This window comes from Phyllobates terribilis, unplaced genomic scaffold, assembly GCF_046119375.1.
Source record: "Phyllobates terribilis strain yellow unplaced genomic scaffold, ASM4611937v1 Scaffold_11__3_contigs__length_659146591, whole genome shotgun sequence".
NCBI lineage: Eukaryota > Metazoa > Chordata > Amphibia > Anura > Dendrobatidae > Phyllobates > Phyllobates terribilis.
In genome coordinates, this window is record NW_027362771.1 from 270532782 (window position 1) to 270549664 (window position 16883).

The 16883-nt window shown below is 41.9% G+C and overlaps 1 protein-coding gene across 6 annotated transcripts in view; it reads right to left on the reverse strand.

Moving 5' to 3' along the window:
* The window catches only part of PCLO (piccolo presynaptic cytomatrix protein), a 522320-nt gene that overhangs the window by 394898 nt on the left and 110539 nt on the right, over positions 1 to 16883 (reverse strand). The window lies entirely within an intron of this gene.

Sequence of the window (16883 nt, forward strand, 5' to 3'; positions counted from 1 at the left end):
TTAGCTGCTTTTTTTGCCATAATACAAATTCTAACAGTCTATTCAGTAGGACTATCAGCTGTGTATCCACATGACTTCTGCACAACACAACTGTTGGTCCCAACCCCATTTATAAGGCAAGAAATCCCACTTATTAAACCTGACAGGGCACACCTGTGAAGTGAAAACCATTTCTGGTGACTACCTCTTGAAGCTCATCAAGAGAATGCCAAGAGTGTGCAAAGCAGTCATCAAAGCAAAAGGTGGCTACTTTGAAGAACCTAGAATATAAGACATATTTTCAGTTGTTTCACACTTTTTTGTTAAGCATATAATTCCACATGTGTTATTTCATAGTTTGATGCCTTCAGTGTGAATGTACAATTTTCATAGTCATGAAAATACAGAAAAATCTTTAAATGAGAAGGTGTGTCCAAACTTTTGGTCTGTACTGTATATACATATATACACATATGATGAATGTGCTTGGGCAATCAGTCACCAAAAATAGCGCTGTTCGTCTGCAGATATGCGGTTAATCTGCAGGTTAACAGAGTTATTATGCTGCATGCAGCCGAATGCAGCGGGGAGAAAATGAACTTTATTCTCTCTGCCAGCATTTGGTGTTTAGTCATGGAGGCGGGGGTGCCGCGGGTTCAGTCATTGCTCTGAGTATACAGACCGTCCGCTGTAACTGTGCCCAGACCCTGATTGACTGCCGGCCCTAATGCCATTGGCACGATTACAGCCGTAGCTCTGTATTCATAGAGCCATGACTGAACCAGCGCCGGTGTCGCCCCGCTACTGATACCGTACCCCTGGCCGTAACTGACGCTCCCTCTGCATTTGGGCTCAGCTGTCAGTCAGGACCGGGGGCGAGGTTACAGCGGACGCTCTGTATACTCAAAACGGTGACTGAACCAATGCTGCCCCCATGACTGAACACCAAATACTGATGGGGAGAATCAAGTTCATGTTCTCCCCTCTGCATTCGGCTGCTGGGCAGCATAATAACGCTGTCAACCTGCATATTAACCACATATCTGCAGGTTACCAGCGTTATTTCCAGTGACTGGTTCCCTTTAAATGGTGTATCTATTACAATAAAGACTTCTTGCTACAATATTTATCAATGTGTCCAACCATTAATGAATATTGTGTGTGATATTCATAGGAATGATGGACCTGGAATTATTTTATTGATGGAGCTCTAATTTATTAATTGCTTACTATAGTAAAATTATTTTCAATTATTAACAAATACTTTCATAGTGAAGCATATTGTTGACTGGTCGCTGCTAGTTACTGCAGATCAGCAAATAGGTATATATGTATTCATGAGCCCAAAAGTATCTTGGTAATGGTTTCTGAACCACAACTTTTCTGAAATGTTCTGGGTATGCGCTCACGATCAGGAATTGCGTGCAAAAATTTCTACAGCGTTTCTGCAAGGTCCCCACCTCTTGGCAGCAAGAACGCTGTGGAAAATCCACAGTTTTTGATGCGTTTTCATGCGATTTTTGTGCGTTTTTGGCTGCGGATTTGCCATGCGTTTTTTCAAATGCATTGTATAGGAAATATGCAGGCCAAAAGGCACAAAGAAAGGACATGCTGCTTCTTTTTCTGTACATGAAATTCAGTCAGGAAAATTCCTGATCATGTGCCCAGAACTTGCAAAATGTCATAGGAAACCATGGGATAAGGTTTGCAATGTGTTTTTAGCCCATTTCTGCATGGAATAAATGCACAAAAATACACCAAAAACGCACTGTGTGCACATAGCCTTAAACTATGCAATGTAAGCAATCTTAAAGACAATGGCCCCAAATCATCAAATTCTGTTCACCAGAAATCTGGAGTGAAAACATTTTGATAAGTCACTAATTTGTTGTGCAACTTGAGGTTGCGCAAAAGTTTTGGAACTTTTGGTGTTTTCACGGACGTTTCTCCAGGCTCTATCAAAATAGGCAGACATTGGCAGGATGCCATAGATCGTTCCTTACAACAGAAATCTTAATCCAGTCTCTAAGTAAGATTTGTGGAGGAGGTGCACCCCACTTTTCAGATGCGCCAAATTCATTCAGAGGCATGTGTTTCTTAATGAATCGGGAGTCTGACTCCATAACGCCCCCCTCATCATGGCCTGCAGTGCTTACACCGGTCTTGATTAATCTGGGCCAAAATGTCTGAGTCACTTGAGGGCATAAAAATATATTTGGAGATTGCTTAGCTGCTCATGCATAATAGCCAATATGACTACAGGGAACTTCTTACATTTACAAATGGAGTGATTCGATAACAGCATCCTATATTCAGATAATGCTTGTATGCAGTATTGGGAAACTTTAATTCCACCCAGACAAAGAGGTTATTAACAGATTGTTCCTGTTTGTCAAGGGAGCAATAAATCTACTGTTCTATATGTAATGTGCAGCAGTTATGCCTTTAAGTGTTTTTACCACTATCGGACGAGATGGTGTATCACCAGGATCACTTCCTCACGGGTGGCAATTCAGACTGCCTGGCGCTCCTTGGACTCCAGAATAAGAAGACCACAGCATCATAGGTAAAACCCAAGCAATCTGAACATTATGAAATATCCGGCAATACCATTAATGCTGCCTCATTGAAATGCTATAACAAACAACTGGCAAGATGGAAAGATGCTGCAGGTACTGATTACCTAATTGCTTTAACCTTTCCATCAAAAATGACAGCTCTAGGCAAACACAATCTACTGTTATAAGAATAAATGACTGAATTGTAAAAGGAATATTTGACAGTACATTGACAAGGTGTTTTATGTAGCACATGATGAAGCATTTTGCCATAAGCTGCATTGTATCAAGATTTCCAAATAAGTACAAAAGTCTCATTAAACCTAAAGTCATAAATGAAATGTAAAATCACTGCAGACAACCTTCAAAGATGACATTCCAATAAAAATATTAAAATTGTCAATTTTTATTTTTTTTCGGTGCCACTAAATATGTGTAGGTAGCTGTAAAGCATTAGGGCTCACGCACCCTGGCAAAGAGCCTTATGGCAGTGGACTGTGGCTCCTGAAGTGTGCATTCATACACCACGGTACTGGCTAAAAGGCTCCCTCTAGCCTAAGTACTGGAATACAGAGCATACACATCATTGTTCTTGCCAGATTTTTACAAAATCCACAATCCCTCTGTGTATTAATGAAATCCTTAATAACAGAAAGGTCACGTATCTTTTATAGGTGTTACTATCTTTTATGGGAGTTCCCAACTTTTTATGGAAGTTCCTGTTATGACTGAGCCATAATGCAGAAATATTTATTAACCTTTTGATGTTGTACAGCCAGAAATCTTGTATGTAACCAGTATATTTGGGTCTAAGGGGGAACTATAGGCTGTTGGAAGTAAAATGTGTTGTCCACTTAAAACAACTGCTGGGGCACACATCGATCAGCAGATTGGAGAATTTTTTTTCCTGACAAAGAACTTTTATTCACAATTGCAAGATGGTATTGCAGGTTGGACGTCCAAAGGCCACTCCATTCATTCACCATGCAGCTGCCGGAAAAAGCCAAAAGCAGTGCTCAACAGTCCACTAGGGAGTGAATTTTTGTCAGCTTTACCCTTGCCATTGGATTATGCAGTAAAAATTTAGGAGTAAAGAAACACAGGGGTATTAATGCTTAAGGACTCATGCACACGACAAAGTAGAAACTAAGTTACTGTGGTGCAGTGTGTCTTTGCTAAGTTCCATATTACACTGACGAGCAAAGGGGTAACAATGTTTTGAACTTATGACTTTCAGGCTCCATATCTCACCATCCACTTCTGCTTCGAATGTGAGACTACCATCATTTTATAGACAATCATCTCATATATAAATCTCATCTTATACACACATTTAACTTGCAACTATTTTGCATATGATTAATTATGCAGATTATTGTCATGTTACTGTTTTGCTCCTAAAGATGTAAATTAAAATTATTATTTTGTAAATCCACCTTTGGCTTTCAACACTGCCTTAATTCTTTTGGGCATGATCCCAGGTCTCTTCTACATGTTCCCAAAGTTGGTGCATACTGGTTGACTCACTAGTGTATGTATGCAGCTTTTTCTTCAACTCTACCCACAAGAGTTCAATTGGGTTGAGCTCTATGGACTGTGGGGGATCAATCCAGCACCTCTACTTTATTGTCAGTGAACCATTTCTTTGCCAATCTTGACATATGCTTCGGGTCGTTGTCCTGCTGAATCACCATGTCGTCCTTATCATACCCATAGTACTCGAGTGTACGAAGTAACTCGTCTCGTAGGATACTCACATATAGCTAAGCATTGAGACTACCATCGATCCTGGTCAAGTATCCAATGCCTTTGGCTGTGCAACAACCCCATATCATCAGGCTTCCTCCACTGAACTTGACAGTTCCTTCAATTTCTCGATATGTTAGCTCCCTTTTTCCTTGTTTCTTCCAGACTCATTTGCATCCATCAGAGCCTAGTCTATTGACTTTCATAAATGCAAATCACCGGTTTCCAATCTTCTACTGTCCACTTTTCGTACTTTTTTGCAAACTCAAGCCAATGCTTCTTATTACGATATTGAAGTCGAGGCTTCTTCACCTATTTTCAGGCCACCATTTCAAACTTGTGTAACATGCTTCACACAGTGCTTGCATGGACATCTGTGATCTCACTATTATGAAGCATATGAGCCACTTCCACTGCCATGTTTGTCGCGCCAGAACTGATAGACCTTGTGATGAGAAGACTTTGTTGATTCCGGTATTTTGCCTGGTCTTCCACCTCTTGGCTTTTGAATGGATGGACAGACATCATTTTGTATTCTTCCAACTGTCACGGCACTCATATGATGCAGTTTGGCAATTTTCTTGGCTAAGAAACAGCTATCGATGAGCTAGATAATGTTGTTTCTCTTTTCTTGAGAAATCTTCTTCATGGCTGCTCCTCTATTCGAACCAGAGACCTTTCGCTTGGGAATCAACCTAATAACACACTGAGCTATTAGGGTATATGAGAACAGGTTGTAATTTGTAGTACACAGGAAAAAAAAAAGAAGATTTTTCCACAACCATGAGCAAATCCGTAACAATGCATGTATACAGGATGTTCCTAAAGGAATTCTAATAGGGGAGAATACCGCTGTAATATGTCATTTAAAGGAACATACCTTGATTTTGGGCCTGTTAAGAGTCGATATGAATTACACAGAAAAACCTCTATATGTCTATGAATGCAATTAAGGTTCATTAGAGGTATAATATATTCTTATACATTTTTAATGGAGAATAATATGGTTGTCATGAATCACAATATGATGGATAAATAAACATCAAATGTGGATTTGTTCAGAGTACAAGTAAACTCTATTTAAATATACACTTATAGTTTGAGATGTTTATATTTCTCAAATCTTGAGATAATTAAATATAGAGTTGAAATGCAGATCCGAGAGTACTTGCACTTAGTGTGGATCCAATGCGTGCCTGCATGATTCAGTGTAATAGAGCTGAGTGCCATGTAATAATTATCTGTGGTTTCCTGCTCCTTTCTGTCCTGGAGGTTGTATCTATTCTGAAATCACTCATACCAGTTGATATGGCATTAACTTCCTCTCCATTAAACTATATTTAATGCTATCTCCTTACTGATTGTGAAGTTCAGGCTTAATTATTCGCAGTGATTCATTATTTTCAATAGTATGATTCATATTTATTCCATGAAGTTACAGATCTCCGTCAGCTATTAAGTCATTGGGGATGTAGTTGACTAATTAAGGAAAAAGAAAAGTAATTCCTTAGTGGTATATGAGCTAACCTTACTTGCCACTGAGAGTGATTCCTTTCATCTTTATGATGCTTTTCTATTATGAAAAAAATAGAAGCCGGTACAGTAGGCACTGGAAATGTCTTGGGGAAAGACCAACAATATATGACAGAAGATTATCCCTAAAGGCTAAGAGTATCCCATTATTGTGCTACTAACAATCACTTTTACTTAAGCTAAGACTGCAAATCCTGAGAATTCCTTTGACTTTGTTTCAGTATAATGAACTTGTAGCATTCACAATGTTAACATGTCATTAGATAGAAAAATTTGAAAGTCTTAGATCTACTAGAAAAAATGGTGAACGGACATATATTTGCCTCATTCACATTTAAAAGGGTTTTCTCAAGTTTGGAAGTTATCCCGTATCCATGAGATTGCGGAAAACTTCCCGATTGCTGGAGTTTGAACACTGGGACCTCCACTAATCCTAAGAACTTGAGCTCTGAAGAGCCCTGGTGGAATGGAGTGGTAGTCGATCATGTGCACATTTGGGCCATTCACTTATTGGAACCGCTGGAGAAAGCCAAGCGCAACAGCACTTCTATTGAGAATGAATGGAGCAGGTCTGCGCATTATTAACCACTAGTCCATTCACATGGGGTGAAGAGCCCCTTTGGATCGGTGGGAGCCCTCCCGATTTATGCCCAGGTGACTGGGAAGTTATTCCCTATACCATGAATAGGCGATGACTTCCAAATTTAGGACAACTCCTTTCAGTAGAGCAATATACTTATCACAACTACACATAGGATTCTTGGCACTACCACTTAAAGTCATGGATTTTGGAAGTCAGTACCAAATCCAGAATGGCAATACGATAAGTAAAATATTTCTTAATGTTTTTGGCATGAATTAGCATGGACAGACCTCTAGGTAAGGAGTGGACACAGCTTGTCATTGGTAGGTTTGGATTAGGACTAATCTGGAGGTGGAGTCTAAGGATTTGTTTTAAAACACGTCACACAACAGTATGGACTAAGAGCTACTCCAGTCCACAGCAGCGTACAAATCATGCCAAAATCAGTAAGTAACAAGGTTGTAGAAATCCTAGGACATGCCTGGCAGAATTCAAGTAATATGTAACGCGCATATGGGTCAGGGTAGGTAGCAATTAATAACGGTAGGGACTGAAAACAAACTGGGCTAATGCAAAAAAATCTAAAGAATATCACTTTTACAAATGCACAGGAACTAAAGAACTTTGCTGCCCAGACAAAGTATGGACATCCAAAGCAGGATTAATTGCACCGGTCAGTTCATGTAATTCTAAAAGTAAAGTGGTCATATTAGGAATAACACTAATTTTGATTGTTATATGACTTGTATCCTGCATTCATTTGTAGTGATATATTCATAGAATGACTGGTTCCAATTTATTTTATTTTTTCAAAAGAATTGGTCATTTTTAAAGGTAACCATACTTTCAAGTAACTTTTCACAATAAGCAGTGCTGTGTGTACATGACAAATGACACTATCTCTGGTCATTACATGACTTGCATCTGGCATTTTCACCATTTTTTTCCTCTGCAAGCTTTATTTTTTAATTTAAAATTCACTCCTAGCTAGTAGGACACTAACTGCTATAATCTCTGCCATACACGGCACAGCACACAGAGAGGGATTCCTGCTCTTCATTCATTTTTTAGCACACATAGACAAGCAGCAACATGGGGAAATTATACAGTAGTACTGAACTGTCTAGATGTGAATCAACCTCTTAGATGAGGTAAAAAACTTGTTACAGTGCTCAGCACAATCTTTCTGTGCCTCCTTCTGCCTGTTTCCTCTCTGTGCTCCTCCCCCCCCCCACACTTTATAGAATATAATGGGCTGTTACATGACACCAGAGTGAGCCTGGAAATGGGGAAAAAGGAACAGGGAACCTGCCATGTCAGAAAACACTATTAACCTGCAGATATGGGATTAATCTGCAGCTTAATAGCATTCTAAAGCCATGAGGCTGCCGCAATGGAAATCCAGCTGCCGGGAGGAAATGAACTTTATACCTTCTGACAGTTTCTGGCTTTCAGTCATAGAGGCTTCAGTTACCACTCAGTACATAGTGAGGCTGTAAGGATGCCCGAGCACTGACTGACAGCTGGCTCAGCAGTGCATCAATGGACAGGCAGCTCTCAGTCAGCGCCAGTGCCAATGTATGAAGCTACGCCGGCTGTGTCTCTATGGCTGAAAGACGAAGGCTGCCGGGAGGAAAAGGTTCATTCTTTCCCAACAGCTGTGCTTTCAGTGTGGCGGCCACATGGCATTAGAACGCTATTAATCTGCAGATTAACCCCATATCTGCAGGTAATAAGGTTTTTTTGACATTACAGGTTCCCTTTAAATTAGCAGAGGAAAAATTGCATGGCCTATGAGTCTCCTTCCACCAACATAGCACTCTCTATAAGATGAGAAGATATCCCAAAGACATCATGAGGAACAACATTCATGGCCATTACATGATTTGCATCTTGCATTCTCCTCCAGTTTTCCCTTTTGGAGTCTCTATCTCTAATTTTCAGTTGTCTAAGAAAATTCAGAGAAGCCAAGGCACCAAACCGCAGGTTCTTGATAAAAACTTGATCTTTAATCCATATTAGTGAAAACAGGAAGACAAAGCGGGCAACATTTCTGTCCAAATTGGCCTTTTTTTAAGCCTAAAAAAATACAGCTAATTTTCAGTTGTCTATGAGGCAGTCTGTCGAGACTAAGCTTCTCATATACTGCACACATAGACAAGAGGCATTACTGCTCTCCTATCTCCATATAGAACACCATCAGAGAGCTAAATTATTTATTAGAAGGCAGCAGCAGATTGGATTTGTGTATGTCTGTGCCTCTTTCTTTCACTCTGATTTTCATTCCTCTTTTGTACTACACTTTCAATAAACTTCAATTGGCATCAGTAATCTGACCTGTCAGTGAGCTGGAAGCAGGAGCGTACATAGAAATCATGGGGCCCCATAGCAAAAGTCCTAATTGCCCCTTCACAAAAAATATATATATATATGTTCAGCAGGGTCACAGAAGAGCATATCTCCCAACTTTGCAGCCCCTACAAAGCAATTTTCCTCCTATTGAAGCCCTAGATTCCCTTTTCATTGCCCCCATAAAGTATAACGCCAACTAAAGGTCCCCCAAACACAGTATGATACCCCATGGTGAATTCCTCCACAGTACCCTCCACACGCACAGTATGAAGACCCTACTGTACTCCCCCTCGGCAAAGTATGGTGATCCCAACACATTATGATGCCCCAACTGTGACCCCAACACAGCCTTCCACACAATATGATGGCCTCACATATGGCCACAAAGCTCTACAAAGAGTATATTGCCCTCTATACAATATAATGGCCCCAAGACTACCCTCCACAAAAGTATGATGTCACCAGCACAAATCTCCACACTGTATAATAGCCCTCACTAGCCCTCCAAGCAGTATAATGGCCACCAAGAGGCCCCCAAACAGCATAATGCCCATCAAACAGCATAATGCCCCCCAAACAACCCTCCACACAGTGTGATAGATCCCACACAAACCTCCACACTGTATCATTGTTTGCATACAGTTTAATGGCCCTCATAGCCCTCCAATAGTATAATGGCATCCCACGTAGCCATCCATACAGTATAATGGCCCCCACATAGCCCTCTAAACAGTATAATGGCTCACCACAAATCCCTCCAAACAGCATAATGGCCCACCATATAGCCCTCCAAACAGTGTAATGGCCCACCACATAGCTCTGAAAACAGTATAATGGCCCCCACACAGCCCTCCAAAAAATATAATGACCCACACATAGCCTGCCGAAAAGTATAATGGCTCCCATATAGCCCTCCAAACAATATAATGGCCCACATATAGCCCTTCAAATGGTATAATGGACCCTTAAAGTACAGACCAAAAGTTTGGACACACCTTCTCATTTAAAGATTTTTCTGTATTTTCATGACTTTGAAAATTGTACATTCACACTGAAGGCATCAAAACTAAGAATTGACACATGTGGAATTATATACTTAACAAAAAAGTGTGAAACAACTGAAAATATGTCTTATATTCTAGGTTCTTCAAAGTAGCCACCTTTTGCTTTGATGACTGCTTTGCACACTCTTGGCATTCTCTTGATGAGCTTCAAGAGGTAGTCACCGGAAATGGTTTTCACTTCACAGGTGTGCCCTGTCAGGTTTAATAAGTGGGATTTCTAGCCTTATAAATGGGGTTGGGACCATCAGTTGTGTTGTGCAGAAGTTAGGTGGATACACAGCTGATAGTCCTACTGAATAGACTGTTAGAATTTGTATTATGGCAAGAAAAAAGCAGCTAAGTAAAGAAAAACGAGTGGCCATCATTACTTTAAGATATGAAGGTCAGTCAGTCTGAAAAATTGGGCAAACTTTGAATGTGTCCCCAAGTGCAGTTGCAAAAACCATCAAGCGCTACAAAGAAACTGGCTCACATGAGGACCGCCCCAGGAAAGGAAGACCAAGTCATACTGAACCAGCATGGCTACCACAGCATCTTACAGCGGCATGCTATTCCATCCGGTTTGCGTTTAGTTGGACCATCATTTATTTTTCAACAGGACAATGACCCCAAACACACCTCCAGGCTGTGTAAGGGCTATTTGATCAAGAAGGAGAGTGATGGGGTGCTACGCCAGATGACCTGGCCTCCACAGTCACCAGACCTGAACCCAATCGAGATGGTTTGGGGTGAGCTGGACCGCAGAGTGAAGGCAAAAGGGCCAACAAGTGCTAAGCATCTCTGCGAACTCCTTCAAGATTATTGGAAGACCATTTCCGGTGACTACCTCTTGAAGCTCATCAAGAGAATGCCAAGAGTGTGCAAAGCAGTCATCAAAGCAAAAGGTGGCTACTTTGAAGAACCTAGAATACAAGACATATTTTCAGTTGTTTCACACTTTTTTGTTAAGTATATAATTCCACATGTGTTAATTCATAGATTTGATGCCTTCAGTGTGAATGTACAATTTTCAAAGTCATGAAAATACAAAAAAATCTTTAAATGAGGTGTGTCCAAACTTTTGGTCTGTACTGTATATAACCCTGCAAACAGTTTAATGGCCTCAAATAGCCCTCCATATAGTATAAAAGCCCCCACATAATACTTCAAATATTATAATTCCCCCCACATAGCCTAGGCCCTCCAAATAGTATAATGGTCCCCACATAGCACTAAAAATGTTACAATGACTCTAACATAGCCTTCCATATAGTATAATGGGCCCCACATAGTCCTCCAAATATTATAATGGCCCCATATAGCCCTCTATATAGTATAATGGGTCTCACATAGCTCCCATAAAGTATAATGCACCCTCCCACACACACACACACACACACACACACATATAGCCCTTCAAATAATATAATGGGCTCCCACAAGGTACTCATTGATTAAAAAAAACTCATCTCTCCTCTTTCCCACACTGTTCCGGGTTCCCCAGTGTGTGTTCTGCAGCTCTGCACTAATTGGCACAGGGGGCGCAATGTAGTGATGTCACATCAGAGCTCAGATGCAGAGGGATAATGATAGAGGAGGCCTGTTCCATCATTATCCATCCTAGATGCCAATACAATTTAAAGTACGATGCTGGGTAGGAAGGGCCTCGGGCCGGCACTGGCACCAGGCCCCTCAAGTCACGGGCCCCATAGTGGCTGGAAATCATTCTTGACCAGTTGGAATTTAGCTGTATTTCTGAGTGAAGGATGAGTTCAGGAGCCAGGAGAAAGGAAGTGGCTAATTAGTGGAGTAGGAAGCAGATTTTTCTGATTAGATATATTACAAAGTTTTTTATATTCACTTGTACTCTAGATTTATGCAAAGTTTGCATAAAGGATAGTGAGCATTTAAATAAATGCACAATGACTGCTCAATTTAAAATAAGAGTAAATAATTCAATGTAATTGATTTAAACAGGATCTTTTGTATCTACAGACTTTGTACTGATAGAAAAAGGACCCTATCATATTTCGTAGTTTATGAAATATATACTGTAATCCATATATACAATATGTCAATGGAAAGTGATGATGGTCATCAATTATGCTAAAACTTCACTTCTACCGCATTAGTGGATTTAGCTGGCAATGAAATACATACAGTAGGTTTAACGCTTTCATTAAGATCCATCCTAAACTGGATGCTTGCCATGGAGTCTGCATTTAGTGTATAAACAACTGCTACAGATCAGAGATTTCAGGTTTATAATATTGGTGATCATCAGGTTGCTAATGGAAAACATCTGCGTTGATTTGGATCCTGTTAGTTGTTTCTTGCTGCTAAAAGCAATACCTGCTCCCTCTAGAAGTCTTAGGCTATTGAAGATAAAATACAATTATAATAGCATTACATAATGGAAGAGGATAGATGATAATATTATTACATAATTCACTGGTTTCAAATAGCCTAGCCACTTGTAGCCATCGCCACTCTAGTTAGAGCCAAATACACAGGTTATTGTAGAGGGAGCTGTTCTTCGATACATTACTGAGTGCAGTGTTGAGTGTGGATGTGACGGCTTCCCCATCCCACCCACACTTTATACCGCGCACATCATGCTGTACATTCCTGTATAGCCGTTCGATGTGGGCGCTGACTGTGAGTGTAGCAGGAGCCGATCTCTGCTACACTGGTGCGAGAGTGGCATGGCATCGTTCTTGTTTAACTATCACCACCCCAGCCGGTAGGTGTGGGCCACAGCGTCCTCTACAGTATAAACAATTAGAGGTCAAGTCCTCTTCTATTGTCCCACATATTATAAATGTCTCAGCATGTCGTGTGGTCATCCAACCACATAGTGACAGTATTTTGATTAAAAACAGACACAGGATACTGTAAGGCATATACAGTGGCTTGCGAAAGTATTCACCCCCGTTGGCTTTTTACCTATTTTGTTACATTACAACCTGTGTTTAAATATTTTTGTAATCCGGTTTGTGTGTGATGCATCAGCACTAAATAATCTAAGTTGGTGAAGTGAAGTGGGAAAAATATGGGGATAAATTAAATTTATGGGATCAAATAACTAAAAATTGGCATGTGCATATGTATTCACCTCTTTTGAGATGAAGCCCCTAAAAATTTGTGGTGCAAGCAATTACCTTCATAAGTCACATGTTTAGTGAAAGGAAGTCCACCTGTGTGTAATCTAAGTGTCTCATGGTCTGTCAGTACATACACATCTTTTCTGAGAGGCCACAGAGGCTGCAACACCATTAAGCAAGAGGCACCACCAACCAAACAACACCATGAAGACCAAGGAGATCTCCAAACAAGTCAGGGACAAAGTTGTTGAGAAGTAATAGTCAGGGTTGGGTTTTAAAAAAATATCCCAAACTCTGATGATCCCCCAGAGCACCAGCAATTCCATTATCATCAAATGGAAAGAACATGGCACCGCAACAAACCTGCCAACAGAGGGTTGCCCACAAAAACTTTTAGCCCGGGCAAGGAGGGCATTAATCAGAGGCAGCACAGAGACCAAAGTTTACCCTGAAGGAGCTGCAGAGTTCCCAAGCAGAGACTGGAGTATCTGTCCATACAACCACAATAAGCCATACACTCCATGGAGGTGGCCTTTATAGAAGAGTGCTGTGTATCATTATAGCATGTAAACATGAAATATATGAAATTTTAATTGCATTACGGCTCTACAAATTAGGAAAAAAGCATTTTTTTCCTAATTTCTAGAGCAGCAATGCAATTCAAATTTCATATATTACATGTTACAGAGTGTAGCTTTATTTTTTAGTTATGTATGGAGATGGCTTCTCTTAGTATCCACCTGTGTTCAGACAAGTATTCTGTTAGGTAGTGACGGTCAGTCTTTTGACATTTTTATGGAAGAGTGGGCAGAAAAAAGCCTTTACTTACACATAAAAATTGTAAGGCTTGTTTTGAGTTTGCCAAAAGACATGTGGGAGACTCGCCAAATGTATGGAGAGAGGTTCTGTGGTCAGTTGAGACCAAATTGAACTTTTTACCCACCAAGGTAAATGCTATGTATATAACTATGCTATGCTATATAACTTCAAGGAGCTGGAGCAGTTTTACCTTGAAGAATGGGCAAAAATCCCAGTGGCCAGCTTATCCAAAGCGTCTTGCAGCTTCAATTGTCGCAAATGAAGGCTCTACAAAGTACTGACTTTAGGGGGGTGAATAGTTATGCTCACTGAAGTTTTCAGGTATTTTGTCCTATTTGTTGTTTGCTTCACAAAAAAAGAAAACCAAATGTTCACATTTGTAGGCATGTTCTTTACATTAACTGATGCAAACCCTCAAAAAAACTGTGAAATTCCAGGTTGAGGGGGAGCAAAACACAAAAAAACACTAAGGGGTGAATACTTTAGCAAGCCACTGTAGATTATTTTAGATAATTGATAGTTTGCAAGTTGCAAAAACCTAGGTTCCTTTCTGATTACACCTCACTTATCTGTTTTAATCATAGAATATGAGCAGTACAGTTCTTATTATAGAGCATGGAAGCTCTATAAAGAAATCAAATGTTCCATAGTTTCTTTGTGAACCTATCAGCAGAAACAGACTGTCAGCAATACTGTAGGCTGCAAACAGATGGTCCTGCACAGGATGAGATATAGCAAGGAAAATACTAAAAAACCTTCCCCAAACAAAACCACGTGAAACTGTATGATGGTTACCTCAAAACAAGGTTCTAGGTAATGAAGCTACCTTATATATTGCAGATATATCTAAATATCAGCTACCTTCCTTTCCATTTATAAAGGTACATAATGTATTTTTATATGACAGCTGAAGCAGACATAATATTGGCTCAGAGTAGGAGGCACACCAGTATAAGTGAGCAGTGTTTTAAGCTTAAAGAAAATCTGTCAGCAGGTTTTTGCTACTTCATCTGAGAGCAGCCTGGTGTAGGCAAAAAGCCCTGAATCCAATGATGTATCACTTAGTTTACTGGGTGCAGCAATTCTGACACAGAGTTTTTAGATTTAGCAATGAAGCAGAGCTGAGAAAGCTAATCCCGCCCACATCAGGCTCTGTATATACAATGTCTATAGACAGTGAGCTGTCTATCACAGAAGGGGGCGTGTCAGACTTGGGCTCGCAGGCTGCTGTGTCCCAGCAATGATAAGCTCCTGGTGCTAAAACAATTGACGCGCCCCTGGGCCTGTGTCGCGCTGCGTTGCGCACGCGGGAGCTTACCCGGAGCCGGATCTCTTGAGGGTTGTAGTCTCGTGGCGGTGATCCGGTCCGTGCCCAGGGAGTCAGACTAAGTGGCGCTGTATCAGCGGTAGATGATGGACGACTACGCCACCCGTTGAATGCAGCTATGGAGCTGCCGCTGCAGGGCAGACCGCTGAGGCCGGTGGAAGGATGGTGCAGCGTTGATGGTATAACCCCCAACGGGAGGGGTATGGCCTCAGGGCAGCCGACGTGGATGATGGGGGTAGCAGGAACCACTCAGAGACGATGCGGTGTAGTTCAGGGTCTTTACTGGTGACAAAGATAGACCCTCCCGGAGTACTGGCTAGCGGTTGGGGCCTGGTCAGTCCTTGAGCAGATGGGATCTCCCCTGGCCAGGCGGAGTTGTAGGCCTCCCAAACTAACGATACTCTTCTGGCTACCTTGCTAGAAGCGAGTATAAGTAGCCCACGTCCCTGAGTGTACCGTGTGGTGCTCACCCGTATGGCCGGTGACTCGGGGCCTTCTAGTAGCTTCCGCTCCACGACGGCGGTGCTGGTCCCATGCGTGTGACCGTGCCTTCGGGTTTCTTGGCCAGAGGACCTGAAATCCCCTGCCTGACGGATTCTGCTGCTGGGTAGGAGTTAGTCCCCACAGCCTCGGACTCCGGGTCCGGTGATAACTTCTCAGTCAGGGCGAGCTCTGCAGCTGCCAGCCCCTGACTCTTTGTAACACTGCTCCCACAGAGCTCCTGTTGTTTCTTCCTATGCTGCTTCTCTTCTCTACTTCTGGCATGGCCCAGGAGCTGGGCCCAGACGGAGCCACAGCTCCCTGTCAGCCCTCCTGGCTGAACTCTCCCTCTGAACTCCCTAACCCTGCCTCAGACCCCAGGTTTATATAGGGGAAGTCCTTCCCCTCCCAGGACTGGGCAGGAGGTGTGGCATGCATAGGATTCCTGACCAAGAGACCTCCCACCTGCTCTCAGACATAACATTGCATTACTGTGGAAACCAGACCCCTGGGGTGCCACATTCCCCCCTAGTGAAATTTAGTACTCCAGGACTAAACATATTTTTAGAAAAACATAACAGGGTATAACAATAATAATACAATAAGAAAAACACATAAAGGTGGTCACGGCATGTCCGCAACCGGGTGCAGTCTTTGAAGGAAACAAAGGTGTCCATTTCACCAAAACAGGGAGACGTAACCAGGTAGGGGTCTGTCCTGCCCCGAGTCCTTAACAGTCTTTTAGTCCATCCTGGGTTACGCTCCACTAACTGTACAAAGGATTCCCGGTAAATCCACCAAGGACTCCCATAAATTACTAGAAACACATAATTATTTACAGGATATGGCCGCTCTCAGTCCTCGGCCAGTGGGGATAAGGAATGGCTGCTCACAGTCCTCAGCCTGGTTTAAGATAGGGGCACATGGGGAACAATTCACTAATCCCAACGGGGACCATATTTTAATTAGCAGCAGTCCTTGTACCCTTACGGGTAACTATTTACAGCTCTTTATTCACGCTACTTCCCTTCAGTAGCTAGGTCCTCTTTGTGCTCCCTCCTGAGGGTAGTCCTCAGACCCGTCCGGGTCCTCTTGGCTTTCCTCGTATTGGTAGTACTGCAGCTCCTCCTCGGTTAGCTGGGTTAGTATCTCTGCGACAGTCCTCCTCCCAGGTGGCCAGGACTTTACCTCCCTTTGGGCTGCCCCGGTTAATTGGGCCACCAGGATGCTCACTTTTTGCTCCTCTATGAGGGGGTACACCTGGAAGAGGCTATCCAGCTTTTCTCTAAAGTCATGCAGGGTATGTGACTCCCCTGAGTACTGGGGTAGCCAGGCTGCCCCCGGGATATAGGGCATGGT